The sequence below is a fragment of the Macaca fascicularis genome, chromosome 18, assembly GCF_037993035.2.
Source record: "Macaca fascicularis isolate 582-1 chromosome 18, T2T-MFA8v1.1".
Classification (NCBI taxonomy): Eukaryota; Metazoa; Chordata; class Mammalia; order Primates; family Cercopithecidae; genus Macaca; species Macaca fascicularis.
In genome coordinates, this window is record NC_088392.1 from 77,017,826 (window position 1) to 77,025,977 (window position 8,152).

Here is an 8,152-nt window from a genome sequence, read left to right on the forward strand (position 1 = left end):
AAAGAGCTAACAACCTTTTGTCAGAAGTCTCTAGTCTCCTAAAAATTCCCTTCATGTCTCACTGACCAGAGTGTGGTCATATGCCATTTCTCTAAGCCACACTCTGGAGAATAGAATCAGAACGACTGACTTAGAAAATCAACATTCAACTTCCAGTTCTGATGTTTGAGCAAGCTCTGACTGAAACACTTGATTTCACAGAGCAGTGTGGGTATCTGAACAAAAGTCATGGTTCTGTTAGCATGGAGAAGCATGAGGAAGTGGCGGTTGTGTGGATAACCAACAGTGATTGCTGTAGTTGCTCACTGGCATTCTGATGTGCTTTCTTGAGGAAGAACAGAGGGATTAAGGTATAATTAGAGCAACAGGAATGGCACATAATGTGGTATGTCTCTATCGGAATGTGTGATGAAAATGGCTAAAATGCATCTTGGCTGGAACCAGATTAAGACCTGCTTGCTTCTCTATATCTCTGACCTTCACTTTGCATGTGTTACTCAGTCTAGTGCAATCTCACTCCCAAGCTCATTGCAATGAATGCTTTAAATATGGACAGTCCTCTTTGCATGGTAGAAATTTCAGTTACCACAGCTTAGTTAAATAATACCAGTTCTCCAGCATTTCAGATTTCAGTTACCATGGTATATTAACTATGAGTAATTGCAGGAAGTGCAAACTTCACAGCTAGCTCTTTAGTTCACAGATCACTACATAAATAAACAACATGTACATCATAATCAGTGATCAATGATGTCTGTTGTGGACACTTTGAAGAATAGGATGAACTCCCATCAAAATTTTTGGTTTGGACGTCAAGACCGATGACACCATAAACACACACCAAGAAGGTGTATGTGTTCTTTACATTGGTTTGTTATTTCTGGGAAGAATAGGGCAGCCCTCCCAAGCTGGTTTGAAAATGGCTTGAACAGAGGAAGGGAGACTGGCTGGGGGTATTTATTGTGCTCTGGGGAGTGAACTAGGATGAGAGTTTTACACATAAGCGGGGACTTGCATGGTTTGAATCTGTCACCAAAGGAGGGAGCACACAGGCTTTCTTGCCCAGATGTGGGGCAGAAGGTGAAGAGGGCGAGGTGAGACTTTAGCAGTCAGACATCAAAAAAAGGGGTTAGGCTGGGCATGGTGGCTCATGCCTGTAATTCCAGCACTTTGGGAGGCCGAGGTGGGCAGATCACAAGGTCAAGAGCTCAAGACCAGCCCGGCCAACATAGTGAAACCCTGTCTCTACTAAAAATACAAAAAATTAGCTGGGTGTGGTGGAGGACACCTGTAATTCCGGCTACTCGAGAGGCTGAGGCAGGAGAATCGCTTGAACCCAGGAGATGGAGGTTGTAGTGAGTGGAGATCATGCCACCACACTCCAGCCTGGGAGATAGTGTGAGACTCCATCTCAAAAAAAAAAAAAAAAAAAATGGAGTTAGATTCTTTACTACAACACCACTTGTTTCAAAGTCTCTTGGTGACTGATTTCTGTGTAAGTCATTCAGTTCATACATAGACAGCAAAGCATGTAGCTGTGATGCCTCCTTGTCTTTCAGTGGTAATAAGCCCATGTGACATTTCACAAAAATAGGCAATCAAAAGAAGAAACTGGCCAACAAAGATCAAAGCGCAGCAGCAAAGAAACAAAATGTGCCACACGGCAGCCATGGATGGAGATGTTGGTTGGGGGCTGTGCACTGGGGTCTGTGCACAAGCCCATGACGGACAGGAGTGTACTCCGTTCCTAAGAAGGTCAGAAACTGGAGAACCCAGGTTAGCCCATCCTAGAAGACTTTTTTGGAGTTGTGCTGAAGGGAGGAGAAAGTTATTTAAAGGAAGTTCCAGGGCAGAAGGAGAGGAAAGAGAGAATGAGGCAGAAAAAATAGTTGAAGAAATAATGGCTGAACACTTCCCAACTTTGGTGAAAGATATATTTTCAGATTCGAGAAGCACAGTAAAACTCAAAGCAGAATTGGAAATAAAAAAACAAAAAAGTGTCCCTTGGCACATCATAGTCAAACTGCTAAAAAACAAAGAGAAAGAGAAAATGTTGAAAGCAACCAGAGAAAAAGAACACACTGCATACACAGAACAACGTTTCAATGTCACTGTTTTCTCATGAAAAATGATATAGGCCAGAAGACAGTAGAACATCTTTAAAATGCTGAAAGAAAAAGTCAGCTCAGAAATGCTTTTCCTGGCTGGGCATGGTGGCTCACGCCTGTAATCCCAGCACTTTCGAAGGCTGAGGTGGGTGGATTGCTTGAGCTCAAGAATTTGAGTCCACCCTGAGCAACTAAGTCAGACCCCACTCTACAAAAAACACAAAAATTAGCCGGGCATGGTGATGTGTGCCTGTAATCCCAGCTACTTGGGAGACTGAGGTGGGAAGATCACTTGTGCCTGGGAGGCGGAGATTGCAGAGACCCAAGACCATGCACTGCACTCCAGCCTGGGTGACAGAGCAAGACCCTGTCCTGCAAATAAATATATAAATAAACAAGCAAACAGATGCATAGAAATGCTGTTCCAGTGAAAGCATTCTTCCAGAATGAAGACGAAATAAAGCTGCTTTCAGATAAAAGAAAACAGATTTTGTTATCGGCAGACCCACACGATAAGAAATGCTAAAAAAAAGTTCTTCAGAGAAAAGGGAAATGAAACCAGACGGAAGAACAGAGCTACAGGCTGGAATAAAGAGAATGGTAAATGTGTAGGTAAATACAAAATATATTTTTCCTTTTAATGTCTTTAAAATACATCAAACTGTTTCAGGCAAAAACTCTACAGTTGTATTGTGGGGTTGGTAACATATGTAGATGTAACATATACGAAAGCTACAGCATGAAGGATGAGGGGGTGGACTCATACAGTTACAAGTGTCCTGCACGTTACCAGCAGTGCTGCAATATAAACTCGGAAAAGACTCAAGAGTTCAGGACGCAGACTGTAATCCCCAGAGCAGCAGGTCTCCATGTGTGGTCTAGGATGACCCAGAGTCCCTAAGATCCTTTCAGGGGGTCTGTGAGTTCAAAATTATTTTCATAACAATAAAAAGGAAACAAAAAGTGATAATGCTGGAAGTGAAATCTGAATCTACTGTAAGTGGAGTCATAAAGGAAATAGCTGACTGTGGGAAAGGTGATTTTGCTGCCACTCGGGAGGCTGTAGATGTGCAATCAGGAATTCCGTAACAGCGAGCTCGTCACTGTCATCAGGAGGAAAGTGACTGTGATGAAAGGACAAAGGTGGCCCTGAGGAAGAGACACGGGCAAAAAGCCTAACATTAAAGAAACTCTCAGAGCTATTTCATGACATTGAAAGCTCAAAGGATGAAAAGTTAAGAGGCCGGGCGCAGTGGCTCATGCCTGTAATCTCAGCACTTTGAGAGGCCGAGGTGGACGGATCACTTGAGGTCAGGAGCTTGAGACCAGCCTGGCCAACATGGTGAAACACTCTCTCCACTAAAAATATAAAAATTAACTGGGCGTGGTGGCACATCTCTGTAATCCCAGCTACTCTGGAGGCTGAGGTAGGAGAATCGCTTGAACCTGGGAGGCAGAGGTTGCAGTGAGCTGAGATCGTGCCACTGCACTTCAGCCTGGGTGACAGAGAGAAACTCCATCTCAAAAAGAGAAAGAAAGAAAAATTAGAAGCTGATCCAAATTTAGAATGGAGTATGATAATTCAGCAAGGCATAAAAAAGATGTTAACTCCTTATAGTAAGTTATATGGGCTGGGCGCCATGGCTAATGCCTGTAACCCCATCACTTTGAGAGGCTAAGGCAGGTGGATCGCTTGAGCTCAGGAGTTCGAGACCAGCCTGGGCAACATGATGAAACCCTGTCTCTACTAAAAACACAAAAATTAGCTAGGTGTGGTGGTGCATGCCTGTAGTCCCAGCTACTTGGGGGACTGATGTGGAAGGATTGCTTGAGCCTGGGAGGTCGAAGCTTCAGTAAGCTAAGATCACACCACTGCACTCCAGCCTGGGAAACAGAGTGAGACCCTGTCTCAAAAAAAATAAAGAAAGAAAGAATTAAGTTATATGGCAAGAAAAAGACAAGCACTGTTCAAACTATTATTTATATATATTTTTATTATAATAGAGATGAAGTCTCACATTTTTGCCCAGGCTGGTCTCGAACTCCTGAGCTCAAGTGCTCCTCCCACCCCAGCCTCCCAAAGTGCTAGGATTACAGGTATGAGCCACCATGCATGGCCCAAACTATTCCTGCTAAGTATTTAAAAAAAACAAACAAACAAACAAAATACTTAATTCTCAATGTTTCTGGCATTTTAAATTAGTGTCCTAAATAAACACTAACTTTACAATTTTTTTCTTCATGTCTTTATACACTTATAGCAACAGTTGGAGTGTTCTCAATGTTTTGACAAAAATTTTAAAGGCCATGAAATAATAATTTTCCCATTGGTTATTAAGATCACTTTGTACTATTCAAGCTTAAACAATGATTTTTATGGTGTCTACCTTGCAAATCTGTGACTGCCTGTACTTATTTTATGTGACCGTTCTGTGACATAGGGCTCTTTTGATCATTCCCGCCTTTGTGAAACACAATTGTGCCCTGTTTTTCCATGACCCCACTATCTCCAGTATCCCCTCCTTCCCATCCCAGGTTTCTTTCCAGCTTCTCTTCTCTTGCCTATCTTTTGGATGTTGGTGATCGTGGAGCTCTGTTTTTGACCTTTTGTTTCTTACTCTACATACTCTTCTGGTTCTGGCCTTTGTTATACTTGAAACTTCTCCCCTGTATTAGCCTGGTTTCATGCTGCTGAAAAAGACATAAGTGAGACTGGGTAATTTATAAAGAAAAAGAGATTTAGTGGACTCATAGTTCAACGTGGCTGGGGAGGCCTCACAACCATGGCAGAAGGCAAAAGGCACGTCTTACATGGCACCAGACAAAAGGGAAAAGTGAGAGCCAAGTGAAAGGGGAAACTCATTATAAAACCATCAGATCTTGTGAGACTTATTTATTACCATGAGAACAGTGTGGGGGAAACCACCCATATGGTTCAATTATCTCCCACTGGGTCCCTCCCACAACACGTGGGAATTATGGGAGCCACAATACAAGATGAGAATTGGATGGAGATACAGCCAAACCACATCATCCACCTCAGGTGGTGGTGATGATGTTAAAGTGGAGAAAGGGGAAAAAGGGGACTTTACCAAATGATAGGAGGCAGGGTTTTTTTTTGGGAAAAAGCAGGATATGGGGTGTCTAGGTTTAAGACAGAGCCCAAGGAGCCAATGAAGTTTATGGATAACCTATGAAATGTTCTATATGGATATCTATGAAAATGGATATCTATGGATATAGATAGCTATAAAAATTTCATTAATTCATTCACTTCACCAATATTTACTAACTTGTACCGTGTATCAGGCACAGTTCCAGATGCTAGAGCACTGTGGACTGATACCGTGTGCAGTACAATTCGATATCTTGCGAGAGAAAGAGACCACATTCACATAACTGTTATTATAGTATATATCATCATAGCCATTCTACAGTTGACTCTTGAACAATGCGATGGGTAGGAGTGCTGATAGCATGCAGTCAAAAATTTGTGTATAATTTTGACTCCCCCAAATCTTAACTAATAGCCTACTGTTGACCAGAAGCCTTACTGATAACATAAACAGTCGATTAAGACATATTTTGTATGCTATACACATTATATACTGTATTCTAATAGGAATATTATATTGTAAGTTACAAAATACGTAAGTTAGAGAAAAGAACATGTCATTAAGAAAATCATAAGGAAGAGAAAATACGTTTACTATTCACTAAGTGAAAGTGGATCATCATAAAGGTCTTCATCCTTGTCATCTTCACACTGAGTAGCTGAAGAGGAGCAGGAGGAAGAGGAAGAGGAGGGGTTGGTCTTACTGTCTCAGGGGTGGCAGAGGTGGATGAAAATCTCCATATAAACAAACCCATACAGTTCAAACCCGTGTTGTTCTAGGGTCAGTTGAATTTTATTAGTTATTGTTAATCTCTTACTGTGCCTAATTTTTTAATTAAACTTTGTCATAGGTATGTATGTATAGAAAAAACATAATATATAGAGGGCTCTATACTCTCTGAGGTTTCAGGCATCCACCGTGGGTCGTGGGACATATTCCCAGGGTATTAGGGGCACTATCATAATTGGTTTAAAATGGTGAATATGCACTTACCTGTCCTCCAGATATACTACCCAACCTCTGTCATTTAGTTCATTAATTATTCTAGTGGCAGAAACTACAGGTCTACCTTATGGGGAAGGTATTTTATTTTGGGCAAGAAGGTCTTCAGCCCCACAAGCCATGCCACATGCATCTGCCCATTAGGACAGGCAGTGCTATGAATCAGAATGGACCAAATTAAAAATCTTGAGATTACCTTTGCAGATGCATCTTGCTTTGTAAAATCACAGTATTCCTGAAAAGCCATGCATAAATCAGTTTCTTTAATTCCTTACATTTATATAGTGCCTTATGGTTGCAACAGACTGCAGAGATCGTTAGTTGTTTTTTTCCTAACAATGATAGATGAAAGGAGGGGTCACTACTGTCATTCCCACAGAACAGAAGAGAAACTCACAGCAAGAAATGTTCTGCGGCGGGGCACAGTGGCTCATGCCTATAATCACAGCACTTTGGGAGGCTGAGGTGGGAGGATCACTTGAGGCCAGTTTAGGGTCTCACACTGTTGACTAGCCTGGTTAACACAGCGAGACCCCATCTCTACAAAAAATTTTTAAAATTAGCCAGGCGTAGTGGCACGTGCCTGTGGCCTCAGCTGCTCAGGAGGCTGAGGAAGGAGAATCACTTGGGCCCAGGAGTTCCAAGCTGCCCTGAGCTGTGATCGCACCACTGCACTCCAGCCTGGGCAACAGAGCAAGGCTGTCTCAAAAGCAAAACAAAACAAAATGAAAGAAAAAGAAAGAAAGTAAATTCCGTGATGGTAAGTGATGGATCTGTGTTTCAAATAATACAGAGGGATCATATTTTACATATTCTCAGAATTCATATTATAAAGATCCCTACAGTGATTGCACTGTTAAGAATACTCTCATAGATGTAAACTTCTACTGTACACTGTGGGAAACGCTAGATTTTTACACATCAGGATTGCTGTGTAACACACGCATGTACTGTGCATTACTAAACCTAGTTCTAAATACAGTACAGCTGAAATTTGGTGGGTAACGTGATCATCCAGCAAACGCTGCCAGCCCCTATCATATTCAGAACCCTGTGTTCTGAGGTGCTCAAGTTCAAGCTGAGGAATTTGCTAAACAAATCTCTGGCAAGGAATCAGCAGTGATTCTCTGTATCCTTAAATCCTTCCAAATAGAAATGGCAAGACATACGACCCGAGTCCATAATTCCCAAAGTTTCGATCTCCTCGCACTGTTTGAGTTTTAACTCGTTTATTCCCCCAAAAGGGTATGCCATTTACTTAATTTAAAAATTAAACAGCATAAAAACTTCTGAATCTGAGACAGCAATCAGAGTTAAAAATAACTGATTTCGTGCGTTTCCGTGGAAAATGGGAAACAGACGTGATGGAGGGTGTGGGGGTGTTTGTGCGAGAGCGCGTGTGTAGACACGAACGCAACGCGGGCGGCCCGGGGGCGCAGGCCTGGGGGGGAGGCCTTCCCAGCGTTCCAGCTACACCGAGTGCGTGGGGGCGAAAACATGTGCATGGTGTTTGGGGACTGTGCGCATGGGAGTGTTTTCACTGTCAACCAGGGTTCTTTTTCTTATTTTGAACCTATTTTCATGATGCACTGAAATACTTAGTTTAAAATTGCCTACGGAGAATTTTAAGACTAAAACGACACTAAGTTTCTTGTGTTAACTATAAATGCGCGTCAGAGTGAAAGCCGAGTAGGGAGGAGTGAAAAGGGGGAAAAGGGAAGAGGTAAGAGGAAGAAAAGATGGAAGAGCCGACGGAAGAGGGAGGGAAGCGGGGGCGGGCAGAAGGGAGGAGGCAGGAAAAGAGCAGCGCCGGTTGCGGGAAAGCCCCGCGCGCAGCAGCCAGCCGAGGCCCGGGCGCGCGGTCCTCCCGCCGGCAGGGGGCGCCCGCCCTCCCGCCTCCGGTCCCACGCGGCCCGCCGCCCCGCC